The 15,722-nt window shown below is 44.3% G+C and overlaps 1 protein-coding gene and 1 long non-coding RNA gene across 12 annotated transcripts in view; one reads left to right on the top strand and one right to left on the bottom strand.

Moving 5' to 3' along the window:
* The window catches only part of Phactr1 (phosphatase and actin regulator 1), a 500,641-nt gene that overhangs the window by 284,566 nt on the left and 200,353 nt on the right, over nt 1–15,722 (top strand). The gene's annotated exons all lie outside the window — the stretch shown is intronic.
* On the bottom strand, nt 7,755–14,710 carry LOC125615584. The gene is made up of 2 exons (XR_007346221.1): nt 14,549–14,710; nt 7,755–10,341 (listed from the first exon to the last, which is right to left on the bottom strand). It is a non-coding gene; the product is annotated as an uncharacterized LOC125615584 (long non-coding RNA).

Consider the following 15,722-nt stretch of genomic DNA (forward strand, 5'->3'; position numbering starts at 1 on the left):
GGCCTAGTGAAGCCAGCACTCTACTGCTCAGCTACACCCCCAGTTCCCCAAGGCTCACTTTCTTATTACCTTAATAGCAAACACTCATGTTATACTTCTCCTGAGCCAGCTGATGCCCTCTGCCATGTTGATAAAGGAATTCCTCTTACTCATAATGACCTGTGGATATCATCCCATTTTGCAGAAGAGGAGACTGAGGGTCAGAGAGGTTCAGTATTGCCCTGGATCTTGCTCCAGAGCCAAGTCCTTCGTAGCCTGCTCTTCAGCCTACTGAGCACCTTCTAATCCAGCCTCCGCAGAGCAGCCTGCACTGAGGCGAGGGGAGCATTGTCGGCAGCTTTCTCTCCTGAGGTTGCTGGTGACCTTGGACATGTCTTGCTTCTCTTATCTATGAATTGAAGAGGCTGAGCTTGTAAATTCATTTTAGCTTCTCCATTCTGTTCTGTGAATAATGAATTCTCCTCTTTGAATAAGTCAGACACAATTCAGTTACTTATTTTAGTATAATGGAGACTTTTTTCCTTGAACGAGAGGTGGGTTTTCAGATGTCTTCCTCTTAGGGGCATCGGCTGGCTTGGGAAAAGACAGTCCAGCTCAGAGGAAGCTGCTCTGCTGTGTGTGGGGCTCGGTTTACTCTGCTCATCTGTGCACTCATTGAGGGTGAGACTATGTTATCCGTTTCTGTGTTTCCGGTGCTTAATATTTACCTGTGGAAAATCAGTGATTGTTTTATTTGTGTGTTTCTTTCTGGGTCTTGCTGATTTCTGGCTGTGAGGAAATCAGATTTAATAAGCTTCACTGTACAACACTGCTATCCTTCACACAGACTCTTTCCAGAAAGAAAAGCAGTGGTCACCAGAGGCCCAGAGAGCAGGGGGAGGAGGGACGGCCAAGGCTGACCAAGGGTTAGGTAGGAACGGAGCTCTGACAAGTCCAAGGGAGACTAGGCAGCCGCACTGTGCATTTCAAAGAGCGAGAGGAGGTTGATTGTTTTCACTAGGAGGAGCTGGTACATGTTGGAGGGGTAGATGTTCAATCTGACTTAAACATTGTATGGTGTGCACGTGCAGAACACCACTCACACCCATTGATATGTAAAACATCGAGTCTATATATCAGTTAAATTCAATTTAAAATTTGAAAAGAGAAAAGGTATTATTAACCCTCAAGATGACTACAAGAAAATAGGGGCAGGGGGCTCATATGCATGGAAATGCAGCTACTTAGCTAGGTGCCTTTTGAAGTTGACATGACTGACTGCTGAGGGGCTCAGACAGAGGTGGCAAGCCTTGTCTGTAAAGGGCTGGATAGCAGCCGCTCTAGGTTCTCACCATGGCCTCTGGCTGAGCTCGGCTGTTACCTCGCAAATGCAAAACAGAGAGGAATGAGCACGGCTGTGTTCTAATAAAACTTTATTTACAAAGCAAGGCAGTGGACCAGATTGGAAATGAGGGTGAGCGTTTGTCCAGCCCTAGTGTGCTCTCAGGTGTGCCAGAGCCGGCCACAGACGCAGCTCTTCTGCTTGCTTTCTGGGTGACCTTCCATCAGATGAAGCTTCCGTTTGGGCATCTGTAAAGTGTGGGGGGAGTCTAGCAGCATCTAGAGGGCTGGTGGTGGGATTAAATAAGACTATTATATAAAGCATGTGGCTCTGGCCTATGCACATAGTAAGTGCTCAATAATTAGTGGCTACTGTTATTTTAAATGTCATATCCCCATAGTCTTTTTCCTTCCCCCTTTTCATGTATTAAGTGAATCCACGTTGAATTCCTTGCTGCGGGTGCTACAGCGAGCTGCACCTCTTTTCCTGTGTCTTGTGTTTGGTGGGTTCTAAGGAAAGCGCTGTAGTGCCTCCTAGATGGGATTGTCGAGTATGAAACTCCTGTGCAGAGATGCGGGCAGCGCCCGGGGCACAGCACTGGGTGCGCTGTGCTCATAGAGCTAACAGGAGGAGGGAAGAAGAAGTTGGAAAAGACGTTTCTAAAATGAAAAGTGGAAAAAAAGAAAAAGATCTAATTACTCAGAAACCTCGTGGAATTTTAGTTAAATCGGAATTCTGATGGGGCAGATTTGAGCATTAAGTGTGCAGAAAGAGCTTTGTGGTTTTACGTGTGGAATCCATTAATTGCTCAGCTGTGTGCATTAGGGACCCCCTGAAGTAGCTTCGCTGCTCGTAAACAGGCAAGGTTGCAACCAGACCAGGCGTTTGCTCTCCAGAAGCATCTGCTGTGTCAGAGCCGGACCAAGGTAGAACCTGCGTGCAGAATCGCTGTTGGTGGCGAAGAACAGCCTCTGCTCTGCACGCTGGGAGTGCACCCTGCAGACCCCAGGGCCCTACCGAGGCTCACTTGGAGCCTACAGGAGAGGTGGAAGCAGGACCACTCCACTAGGTCCAGCCTCTTTCTGGTACTGTGTTCCAAGGCAGAGATCAGGCTGTCTCTACTTCCCCACTAAAGGAATTTAAATTTATTTATTTTGGGTACCAGGGATTGAACTCAGGGGCACTGGACCACCCAGCTGCACCCCCAGCCCTATTTTGTATTTTATTTAGAGACAGGGTCTCACTGAGTTGCTTAGCACCTCACTTTGACTGAGGCTGGCTTTGAACTCACAATCCTCCTGCCTCAGCCTCCTGAGCTGCTGGGACTACAGGTCTGCTAAGGGCATTTGGAGACAGGGAATTCAGCACTGTGGGAGACTGTCCTGGGCATTATAGGACATTAGCAGCATCCTGGCCTGTCCCCGTTGGATGCCAGCAGCCACACCCTACTCCACAGTATGGTATCTCCAGATACTGCCAAATGTCCTTTGGGAGACAAAATTGTCCCTAGTGGAAGACCACTGGTGTCAATGGAGGATCGAATGGAGCCAACAGACATATGTTCCTACATACACACCTGGTGACTTATTCCTGCTGTTATATGCATCAGATTTTTCAGAATACTCTTAATCTCACATATTCTGCCCACTGACCTAAAAGGTATACCTAAATCCAAGATTTTCATTAAAAAATATAGTCACCGTCCCTAAACAGAGTTTAGGCCTCAAAGTTTGAATACGTTTATTTTACACTGTTCATTTTTAGTCTTTACAAATTTCACTTAGGCGAATAGTTAATGAACTTCGTAACTGGTTAATGATATTGGGCGTAATTATATCCATTACTGAGTGATGTAAATCTACTACTAGTTTAATTGAAAATGATTCCATTTAAAACTTTCAACAGGACAGTGTTAGTTTTTGGTCTGTTTTCTTCCCAGATCAGTACTAAGGTTAAAAAGGACCAGTGCATTTGGGGGGGTTTTTCGCTGTTACCTGTTTTACAGTGAGTTCCCGCTGTGTGTAGCTGGGAAGGGAGGGCTTTTGTTATTCTCCCTGACTGCCAGAACGTCTGTCCAGGTAAATTCTGTCACACTGGCTTTGTCACCTGAATCTGGCTTATTAACTTTAGGGTACATATTATTTATAAAATAATGTTGATATTATACAGATCTTTTTTAAAAAGCATTAAAAATTACCACTTTCTTTTCCCTCATTTTTTCTTTCTTTCTTTGTTATTATTTTTGAGATGAGGGTCTCACTGTGCTGCCCAGACTGGCCTCAAACTTGCCTGAGATCCTCCTGCCTCAGCCCCCCACCCTTCCCCCCAGGGATTTTAGGTGTGCTCCACTCACCCTGATACCATTGCTTTTTTTCATCTTATCTTTGCCCAAGGAATAGGCTAGTAGTAAGAAAAATGAAATCAAAGTCCGCCCTTCTGACTCGGCCTTCTACAAAATGGAAAAGGACATGTGGCCCTTTAGAACAAGATGACCAGTGACAGGGACTATGGAGAAAGGCGAGGGCATTTAAATCACGTCTTGACAATATTTGAGGTGGAACATGGTTTTCCATATCACTACCCTACGTCTTAAGGCACTCACTAGCCTAATGAAAGACCAAATTTTCAGTATGCAGAAGAACAATTCAGGAATATAATGTTTCAGCTAATTCTGTAGAATAGTTAGCTACCTTTGGAGATTTCTTTTGATCATACAGAGCCTGGGAATCATTTTGCCAAACTATCCCTTAGTAGGTTTCTTTTTTTTTTTTTTTGACTTTACCATTTATTAAAGAAATATATTCTTACACCAAACTCAGGCCTTGAAAAATGATTGTGGCCTGCAGTATTTTAAATATTGGTTTTCCTAAAACATGGTTATTTTAAGCTCCACCTGTTTTTCTCTCGTGAATCAATATATATGTAATAATTGGCTTTCCTTCCTCTCCCCCATCTGGTTGCGTAGAAGAAGACCTGTGTAAATGAGTGACAAAGCATCTCTGTTGTTTTTCAGCTCTGGGTCCTGTGAGATCTTGGATCTGCAGTAGAATACATGCCATTGTTACTGTGTTTACAATAGTGTTTTACTAGGTCCTTATTGGTATGAGCAGAATACTTCTTGTTCCTTTGCATTTATATGATACTGATTAACCTTGTCGAGAAAGGTTCATTGTTTGAGAGTATGGACGATGTATCACATTTTTGTTGTTGTTAATTGGTTTTTGTTACTATTTTGGAGTTATGGTCAAAATTCCAGTAGAAGTCTCAATTTTGGGAAACTTCAAAACAAATTGTTTAACTTGTATTCCTGAATTTCATTAAAAGGGACCTGATTTCTGTTTTCTTCCTCTTGCACTTTCGTTCTAAGGTGTGGATTTGAACTTGCAACTACATATATAAAGAAAAAAATCAGCAGAGAACAGCAGCTTATTATCAAATACATTAGCCATAGTTTAAACTGTGTACAGTAAAATAAGCACAGAATTGATACGTAACTCACCCTAGCAAGGGCCTGTGGTTCCATTACTCAATGTCTCCCCTCCAGCCAGACTCCAAAAAACTGGATGTTCCACAGAATTACCTTCAAACTCTCAAACATCACATTTTTACTATCAATAAAATCCCACTGTTGCTTTTTGGCAGGGTCCTGATTTGGAAAACTAAAATAAGGATCTTCTTCCCTCTGTACCTCTCTCCAGCCCTGACTAAATTGGAGACATAACTGGTTACTTTTCATTTTCATTGTGCAATAACTGCAAATCCTTGACACAGTCTAGCTGCTATTATCATGAGAGTACTGCACATAAAAGTATTAGTGCCAGTTTTATGGACAGGTTGTCTTGTATGAGCACTCTGTTAAAATGTACCATTATATCATTGATTTCTTTGACAAATAGCCATATGCAGTAGTTATTGGCAATTAGATAAAGAAAAAAGGGATTTTAAGACAACTATATAATGCCGTTTTGTTTCTAGCTATTTATTCTAGTCAGCCAGCCTCAGAACCAGAAAGAGAATTGCTGTCCCCGGTATTGACTCAGTCTGTCCAATCTTGAAACTTAATTCATGCAAACACGACTACTGGCATAGAAATTGTGTCGACCTTTACACTATCAATCAATTGTTCTGGAAGAGAACCTGGCTGGTCCTCTGAAGATAGAGCGACTTGGCATCTTCCTGTTTCACAGAGGACCTTAAACAAAGGGCTGGGTTATGGTTTTTAATAAAATTGTCCATACTTGATGCCAAGCTTAATAGAGCAAAATGGTCTCAAGAAATAGTTCTAAAATCCATGCATGAGCTTATCTCTAAGACAATCGGAAAATTGTTTTCATCCTATCTTGTCTAAGCCAATACTTGATTGTGAGTGTGTGTATGTGTGTACACACACGTGTGTGTATCCCACAGTATTTGCGTACTTCTGAGCATCAGGTACTTATTTTTGTTTAGTCCACAAGACTGGACAGAGCAGATTCTCAGTAAATGTTTATTGAACTGAATTCATAAAAGGTGGTTTGTTGGAGAAGCCAGCTTTTGTTACAGTACTTAATATAGATTTTTTTCTTTCTCCAACCAAAACACTTCCTCTTATGTCTTATCTTAGAAGTTCAGGTATTGATCTCTTGGTGAGCTAAATAAAATAAAAAGAAGAATAACTAAAAAAGAAAAATTCCGCTCTCTGGTTCTGGGGCTGAGGGTCTAGAGATGACTTGTTGGTCAGAGTTAAATTTTCTGAGCCTTGTTTCTCCATTTGCAAATAGAGAGTTCTCCCACTGGCTTGTCCTCCTGAGTTGAATCTTCCTCACATCAACTGAATCTTGTAAGTGCCTCTAATTTTTATAAGTACCAAAGGGCATAATTACATCTGAATTTGAGTAGTATGGAATGGATTTTTTTTTTTTTCCTTTTCTGGGCAACAAAAAGCTATGAAATAAGCCAGGTGTAGTGGCCCATGTCGTAATCCCAGCAGCCCTGGAGGCTGAGGCCAGAGGATTGCAGGTTCAAGGCCAGCCATGGCAACTTAGCAAGGCTGTTAAGCAACCTAATGAGACCCTGTGTTAAAATAAAAAATAACAGGGTGGTGGATGTGGCTCAGTGGTTGAGTGCCCTTGGGTTCAATCCCTGGTATCAAAAAAAAAAAAGAAAAAGAAAAAAGAAAAGCTAAGAAATAGATCAAGAAGTCACTTTCCACGGTTCTTAAAGGACAGTTCAACAAGTATCAAACGCTGTTGGAAACCCATGAAAACACTGACTTCATGGAGGCGAATTTCTTTCTGCTTAGTGCACCTCCACCAGAGCCACTCGTGGCTATTTCCACTTAAATAAATGCCTCTGAAGCCTTCAAAGTGTCCGCAGCGGCTGCTTTGTGCACAGAGTGATTGTGAATGTGTCTGAATCACTTTTTGCCTTTCTGGTCGAGTTAGCTCTAAGATTAAAACCCAAATTATTTTGTTTTCCCAAGGTAAAGATTAATTGTATCTGTGTCTTGTTAGGCCAGCTAATGGGCCCTGTGGTTTTTATTAGTCTATAAATGCTAGGCTTCGTTTTTCATGAGAGCACTATTTTCACATAAATTAAGTCCTAGAGGATAAAGATGAATGTGGCGTCCAATTAAACTTGAATTCATTTTATTATATTCTTTCCTCCAGAATCTTCTCTCTGTTTGCCCTTCCCCTCTGCCCACTTTTAAGACAGGAGTGTAACTCTCTTCAAAATACAGATATTCCAAGAAGTTCTAGGATTGATCCCTTTTGAACCTAGCAGGCCATTTTTACGTGTTGTTCTAATTTCTAGTTAATGATTCCTATAGATCTCTTTTAAAATTCAAGAAATTCAAGGTAAATATTAAATATTAGTGGAAAGCCAGGGCAAAATATCTTATATTAAAAAATATATTTTATGGTGAATTTATTTATTTGTCTTGTGGTATTGGGGATGGAACCCAGGGCCTCACATATGCTATGATGTGTTTGCAATAATTCTGACGCTTGTTGGACTCTGTAGTTCAGCCAGGAGCTGGGATTATAGTACAGGACTCATGCCTTGGAGTGTGAGAGAGAGAACATTCAGGGTCATCAGTAATTCCCTCATGGCCAGCGCACTCAACCATGAGTTCCACCAAATACCATCTGTAGATCTGTTAGACTTCAACACAAAGCAGTATTCAGGCAGACTGGGCTGTCCTCATCCAAAATCTGAAATGCTCTCAAACCCAAACCTTTCTGAGCACTGACGTGATACCACAAGCAAACACTTCCACACCATGAAACGCTGTTTCGTGCACAAAATTATTATTAAAATTATTGTATAAAATGACCTTCAGGCTAGGTGTTTAAGGAGTGTATGAAACATAAATGAATTTTGGGTTTGGACTCAGGTCCCAACCCCATGATATCTCATGATGTAGATGCAGATATTTCAAAATCCAAATAAATCCAACATCCAAAGTATTTAATAAAAGGGATCTTCACCTGCATTGCAATAATGACAATTTATTTTTCTCATATATCGATCCCAGTAGTTAACACTGGTTAGTACCCACCCTTTGCAGGTTGCTACCACTATAGGATTTACCTGTCTCCCTTCCTCATTACAACTTCAGAGACAGAGGGTCTCTGGCCTTCACTCTGGTACATAGGTGGCTACTGAGGTTCAGCACATGGCAGATAGATGGCAGAGATGGGATTAAATCCACCCCTGCTCCCTGAAAAAAAAATGTCAGAAAAACATCATAGAGAAGCTCAAGTTCATTATAATTTTATCAGCCAAGTAGAACCACTCTTAGCTGAGTTTCTTCTAAATCCTCTGCCTGCCATAGATAGAAAGCCAGAATTATACTATACATAACATTTGGCAATTTATTTTTTTTCACCGAGCAATGAACAGTGGCAATTTTTGATGCTAATAGAACTAATAGAATAACCCATCATTTTTTTGTGTGTGTGCCAGGAATTGAACTCATGAGCACTTAACCATGGGGCCACATCCCCAGCCCTTCTTAATTTTTTTTTTTTATTTTGAGAAAGGGTCTCACTAAGTTGCTGAGGCTGGCTGTAAGCCTGAGATCCTCCTGCCTCAGCCTCCCAAGCTGCTGGATCACAGGTGTGCACCACCGGGCCCGGGCTCCATCATCATTTTTAATGGCCACATAGACACACATTGGTTCCTTAATTTAGTGAATCCCCCACGATTTGATCACTTGGGTCATTGCTTTCTGGGCTATTATATACAAATGAAAAATATATATAGTTTAGTTTGTGATGTCACCCTTCAATAATAGACCCAATGACCCCAGTCAGCAATCTCCTTGTGTCATGGGGGGTGAACTTGTGTGAAAAGCCAGTGATCAAGTTCAAGCAAACACGTCGACTTGGTCAGTCCAGGAGATAACGCTTAGAACCAAGAGAGCTTTTAAAAGCAGTGTGGCAGCTGCTCATGTCCCCTTGGGTGTGAGCCGGTTCTCAGGTGCCATTCCTTACCTGCGGTCCGGAGGTGACACGGCCTTCTATTGTGCCGTGGTACCTACTGGGTGAACCTGCATTGCGTTCTCTACCAGGGAACATTCTAGGAGATGGGAAGGCTTGGGTGGGGGGGGGGAGCCAGAGCTTGTCCTGTCTTTTGTTTAGAAATACTCAGTCGCTTTCCATTCAAACGGTGTCCCTGAGCGTCCACTACGTGTCACGAATGGTCATCTTACCCTCCAGAGTGCGCCGTGCTGTAGTGGCATGTCAATTAGGCGGGTTTGGACTGCAGTAGCGGAAGTCCTTATGCACATTGGACGTTCTCACCCAGCAAATCTGCCTGTGCAGCAGGCTCGCCCCATCCCACCTCCCATGATTCTCTGCTCTCTGCACCCCCCACCTTGCTCCAGGACTCCGGCCCCCGATGCTGCAAGACCCCTACGACCCTTCAGTCCCCACCTCCCAACACCACAGTGGGCAGGGGCAGAAATGGGGTTGTTTCCCAACTCGGGAAGCCTTTCTTAGGAGCCACCCCGGCAGGCACCCCTGAGAGGTCTCCTGCCAGATCTGGGTGGCCCGCTCACCGTTCACTAGTCAGAGAGCCACCGGCTGCAGCTGGGTCCCCCTCTGGGAAGGACTGGACTTCAGAGGGTCCTGTTCAGAAGGATGTCTGTGACAGAGGAAACTGGTAAGCAGCCATGACACAAATCGTTAATCAGCCAGGCAGAGGGAGCGGCAGGTGTCAGGGCCTCGAGGCAGAAGTGGTCTGTCTCTGGTACTGAAGGAGGAGCAGGAGCCTGTGTGTGGTTGGCGATGGGGCTGGTCACGTCCCTGTGAGTTGGCGTGAAGGCTTCTCCGGCCCTAAGAGCGAGGAAGACCCTGGGGGGATTGGGCCAAGAGCAGGGTGCACCTCGATCAGGTGTGTGAGAGCTGCCCCTGGCCGCTGCATGGAAGACCTTAAATAACCAGAGCAGAACCCAGAAGCTGAGGGTGTAGACAGCTGGTCTCCAGAGGAGGGGATCAGGAGGGTGGGAATAACTCAGGGGCTCCTTTAGACCCGTCTTGGGGATAAATCTGGGTGATCTGGTGCAGGGAGGGAGGAGGTGGAGTTGAGGACAATCCTGCTCCTTCTCTCTGAGCAGTTAGATAGCGGCTTTGCCATTCCTGGAAAGTGGTTAAGGATAAAAATGATTCACTTCAGGTGAAGTGGAGGTGAGGTGCCTGTGACCTGAGGGAGATGAAGCAAGGCGTGATACTAGTTGTGTCGGGGAGACTGTGGCAGAGCATGGATTTATGTGAAATCATTCTGTTTTTCACAGTGATCCCCCCAGGTGGATGCTGTTACGTCCCCTGTTTTACACATATGGATAATTGAGACCCAGAAGTTAATTAGCTTGGCCCGCGTTACGCACCAGCATTGGGTCAGTTAGGAGAGTCTTCTAGGCTGAAGCAACACCTTTAGAAATGTCCAGGTTATCAATGCTGATCAAAGCCAGGGGAGCAAATGGAATTGTCTGGCGAAAGCTGAGCCCTGGGAGATTTCATGATTTAAATCAAGGCCTGAGAGAGAGAAAAAAGAAATACTAGTGAGGAGAGAGGGGAGAGAAGAAGAGAAACTTCTGGTAGATGGGCTTCTTTTAAATGAATATTCAAGTGTTAAAAATCGTGAAATTGTTTGGCTCCTTTTGAGACTGAGAAGCAGCTTTGAAAAAGGTTCTGAAGTTCTGCCAGAAAGAGTGTCAGATATGAACATATATGTCAGCACTTGATGTCTGCTGCTTGCCAACCATAGGGTTGCCAACCATAGGGTTTGGATAAACTCAGGCAAATCCCTGCTTTGCATCAGGATTAGGCTCAGAGGCATAAAGCACATAAAATAGAAATAGTATAAGCAAGATAGGGGTTTATTTCTCTCTCATATAACAGAAGGAGACAGAGGCAACAGTTCCAGGATGCTGTCTATGGTGGTCCACACAATTCTTTAAGACCGAGGTACCATAGTTCCTGCTCCATCCTAACTATGATGTCCCTTGTGTCCACAAAGGCTGCCACATGCTAGGCATCACATCTGTGCTCCACAAACCCAGAAGTGAAGGGGAATGCCAAGAAATAGCACATCTCTCCTTTTTAAGTAGACTTCCTGGGGGTGATTCACAATGCTTCACAGCTCACATCTTATTGACCAAAAGCTTGATAATATGGCCACACCATCACATCTGTGCTCCACAAACCCAGAAGTGAAGGGGAAAGCCAAGAAATAGCACATCTCTCCTTTTTAAGTAGACTTCCTGGGGATGATTCACAATGCTTCACAGCTCACATCTTATTGACCAAAAGCTTGATAATATGGCCACACCTAGAGACAGAGGAGACTGGGAAGCAGCCCTTTAGCAGGGCAAAAAATCAATTTGTATTCACCCAAGAGGAAGGGAAGAATGGATTGGGCAGGGAACCAGCCATCTCTGCCACTGTCAGTTTGCTCTTTCGTAAAAGAGGGTTTCAGATATTCGTCTCACCTCTCTTGTTGGGTTTTTTTTGGAAGGATCCAGTGATATAAGAACTGGGTAAATGCTTGGTAAATGATAAAACAGTATTCAAACGGTTGCTGTGAGATGCTCATTGATTCCCCTCTGGCACTGAAGGCCCTTAAACACGTTTCAAATGAGAGAGCCTTGAAAAAAATTCATACATTTCACTAATTTGTAGGGTCAAAAGCAGGCAATGTGAATTGGTGAGAGAGTATTTTTCTGCAAGCTTTGCATTTCAATGGGGAAAAACCTTCCTCTGCCTTCAGAATCCACTGCAGAAATGGCTGAGATAGATATTTGGTAAGCTCTGCAGGAAAACCTCCCATCCATATGCCGTCTCTGCTGACCTCTGCACCGTCCAGAGAATGTTTTCTGGTAGATAAACTGGGAAAAGGATGTGGAGACAGCAACACGTGTCATTAACACACCTGGCAACGCAGCAGGGCTCGCAGACCTAGGTTCCTGTGGAGAATGCATTTAAGGGAATGGTTCTGTCACTCCAAAGCTGGTTACAGGGATCATGAAGGCACAGAACGCAAAGATGGCCAGGCATTTAGATACCGAGCTACTGAGGGTGCCCTGATGTCCCCAGGCGTGGGTAAAAATAGAAGTTTCTTTTCCTACTGAAATCAATCTAGGGCATTCGGGAAGTATCTGTGAATATTGATATGCTTTCTTAAATTTTGAATTTGAATTCAGAAGCAGAAGATGTTTTTGCCTTTTGGTGTCTGACATCTTTTATCATGTGTGCTTTATGTGTTGGTTATTAGTTTCATATGCCTCTTCCAGTAGTGTGTGCTTTAGTGTGGTTGGTACTTTTTAGGATTTTTAAAGAATAGGAACATCTGAAGGCTGAGGCAGGAGGATTGCAAGTTCAGAGCCAGCCTCAGCAATTCAGCAAGGTGCTAAGCAACTTAGTGAGATCCTGTCTCTAAATAAAATATGAAAAAGGCTGGGGATGTTGCTCAGTGGTTAAGCACCCCAGGGTTTAATCCCTGGTACCAAGAAAAAATAAATAAAGAATAGAAACATCCTCTTTTCTCACCACTTCTGTTCCATAATTTGAGTTTACAATAAGTGCAGGTTTGCTGAGTTGGTGTGTCATAACCTCATGCCCTCAGGGGACTTGATACAAAAGTGGCTGGGTTCTAGGACACCCAGGGATACCAAAATCCACAGAGGCTCAAGTGCCTTCTATAATATGATCTGGTATTTGCAGAATCTTCCTCTCTACTGAAATTCATCTCTACCTAACGCAAGGTGAATGCTCTGTAAGTAGCTGCTATATAGGGAATCGTGACAATTTAAAAGGCCAGTAGTGTTCGGCACAGGTGCAATATTTTTAATAGTTTCAGTCCAAGATGGGTTGAATCTGCAGATGAAGAAGAACCTGCAAATGCAGAAGGGGCCCCTGTATTTCCTAAAAGTACCTGAAGAGACAGACATGAGGGCAGGAGCCCGCCATGACATCTGCTTACTCCTGTTTTTCTTTTCCTTGACTTGATACCTTATTATTTAAGGCTTAAGGGTTTTGAAAAGGAGGGCTGGGGGCACAGCTTGAGCTAGGGCACTTACCCAGCATGTGTAAGGTCTGGTCAACCTCCAGGGTGTGCACCTGTGCACGTACACACACACACACACACACACACAACTGAAAAGGGGAAAATACTTCGCTCAAAAAGAGCTAGTGTTAAGACGAGTCTCATTGTGTATCCTACAGAAATACTGCAAGGATGCTCTATAAATTAAAATACCTGTTGCAAGGAAAACAGGAACAAATCATTGGTAGATGGTGAGCCCAGGTTCTAGCCAACAACTGCACTTGAGCGACTTAAGGGTCCCACTTGGGATTGGGGCAGCTCCGTGAGCTTTTTCCATGCCCTGGAGAGTGGGTCCTAGTGGAGAGTCATTAACTGCACTTTCTTATACCCTCAGCTGAGACAGAGCAGCCCCCACAGGTCAGATGAGATGGCTGGGGCCCTGGGGGGTTGGGGAAGGGGGTCCAGGGTGCATACAGGCAGGGCAACAGGCATAAGTAATCAATAACCCAAATTTTGAGTCAGGCAATATTTAATGAGCACCCACTAAATGCTACTCACACTCGTTTTTGCATGTTAATATAGGGATTATACATTCTGGTGGGATTATTATCCCCATTTTGCAGTTAAGTGGTTCTGAGAGGATCATCCATGTTCCTGTGGTCACACAGGTAAGTATTTGTGGGCACTTAGACCTTGATGTTCAGCGTCAAGTTCTGGGTTCTAAGGTCATTAGACCAAAAGAATTTTTTAAAAAGCACTAAATTAAAGAGGAATTGAGACTTTTTTTTCCACCAGCGCTGGGTGAGGGGGACCCCAGGCCTCAGACATGCTAGGCAAGAGCTCCGTCCACCACTGAGCTACACCCCGACCCTATTCAGAACTTCTTAGGGGGCAAAATTAACCACTGAATTTCCCCGTGGAGACAATTTTAATAAAATTGTAACATCTTTCTTGCAGAATAGTAAAGATCTCTAAAGAGATTAATAAGACAAAAAGAATAGGACATTTGCCTCTGAAGAAAGGGACGAGTGGAACCCAATTTCTGTGTTCTGAGACAAGATAAATGGAGAATTTTCTTGTGAAAATCTCAACAAATATTCTAATGGGGCTCTTCCTCTCTGACCGATGAGCAGGCCTAGTCGGGCTATTGATGGTGATGACAATATCCACACGTGGGGAAGGAGAAAAGAAAACAAGGGGATTTCAGCAAGGATCAGCCCCCGTGCAAAACACTCTTCCCAGAAGTACGATTTGGATTTCCCACAGCCACCTCAGAAATGACAAATGACACTGAAAAATTGGTCTGGGAGCTAAGGGGCGCTACCTAAGGACACTGTAATGTCATCGGAGGAAGAAAATGAGACCCGAGCTTAAGAGGCGGTGGACGCAAGAAATGATATTTAAATGGAATGTCAGGTGTCATGTGCTTCTCTGTCACCCTGCCACAGTGGGCAGTGGAGTGTGGCTGCTACCAGGAAACCGTGGAAGGAGCTCAAGGGAGGAAAAATGCCAGGAAGTGTTTGAACCGCGGCAGAATTAACTGAGGGGAAGGCGGTTTGCAAAGAACTGAATCAGAAGGCCTGCTCAGCCCGGGCGAGAGCATTCTGGAGCCATCCATGAGACGTGATGTGCGGCCCAGGATCCTGGCCCACTTTAGTTCCCGGGGTAACTTGGCACATTCTGGGGCAGGGCATTTACCCGCTCTGTGTCTCCTTTCCTGCATCCGTAGAATAGGACAAGAAAAGATGCTAACACAGCAACTGGCCCACTGTGTCCCCTGGAGCCCCTGTCTGTGAGGCCTTCATGAGGTCCCACTGGGGAAACACAAGCCACCACATTTGTGATTAAATTTGGGAAGCAGAGGGCTAAACAAAGTTGAGAAGATGCATTGCAGACCTTGTCAGAGCCTTGAAAGGGCTGAATTGTCATGCGGACCTTTGAGAAAATAGCACATCCGTCATAATTATGGGAGAGGGAATTTGGGGGATGTTATGGGGATGTTTGGAAGATCTAATGAGATTGAGAAAAAAAAAAATAAAGCACTGTGTGAATAATGTGCATTTTAAGGGAATTCCCAATAATGTGAGGGGTTTGGGGCTGACAGACACCACGGAAGTGTGGCTTCATTTTTGACACTAGCACCTTCCTCCTTAGCCAGCCGCCCTAAGATAACTCTTATAGAGCCCTTGCTCCATGCCTCCAAAGAGTCCTTTTACCATCTACCTCTTGTGTGAGTATTCTGTTGCTGTGAGAAAATATCTCAAGAAATCAACTTAAAGGAGAAAATATTTACTTGGCTCCTGGTTTTAGAGGCTCCAGTCCATGGTTACCCTGCTCTGTGGCTGCTGGGCCCGGGTGAGGCAGGACACCATGGCAGGGAATCTGTGGTCAAGCAAAGCTGACCACCTCACAGTGGTCAGAAAGCAAAGAGGGAGAGAGAGAGAGAGGGGAAGGGGCCAGGCTCCCAACACCTCCCTTCAAGGACAGCCCCCCGCCAATGACCTAACTTCCTCCCAGTAGGCTCCGCCTCTTAAAGGTCCCTCCATCTCCCAATAGCCCCATGGGCTGGGGCCCCAGCCTTTGACCTATGGCTATTGGGGGACAATTAAGATCCAAACCGTAACTTAGCCTGTTGGTCCTGTAAATCAGTATTATCCCCATCTCACAGAGAGGAAGTTCTGGATCTTTTCTAAGCTCATGCAGTATATTTTTTGATTACAAGAAGAGAAAACCTAACCCAACCTAACTTAGGTTAAAACGAAACAAAACTTTCTGTCTTAGGTGAGGAAATGGTTTCAGGTATAGCTGGATCCAGAGCAGCAAATGGTGAAGTGAGGTTTCAGTGTCACATGAGTGGGTCTCTCCTTTCCTC

The sequence above is a fragment of the Marmota marmota genome, unplaced genomic scaffold, assembly GCF_001458135.2.
Source record: "Marmota marmota marmota unplaced genomic scaffold, marMar, whole genome shotgun sequence".
NCBI classification, from domain to species: domain Eukaryota; kingdom Metazoa; phylum Chordata; class Mammalia; order Rodentia; family Sciuridae; genus Marmota; species Marmota marmota.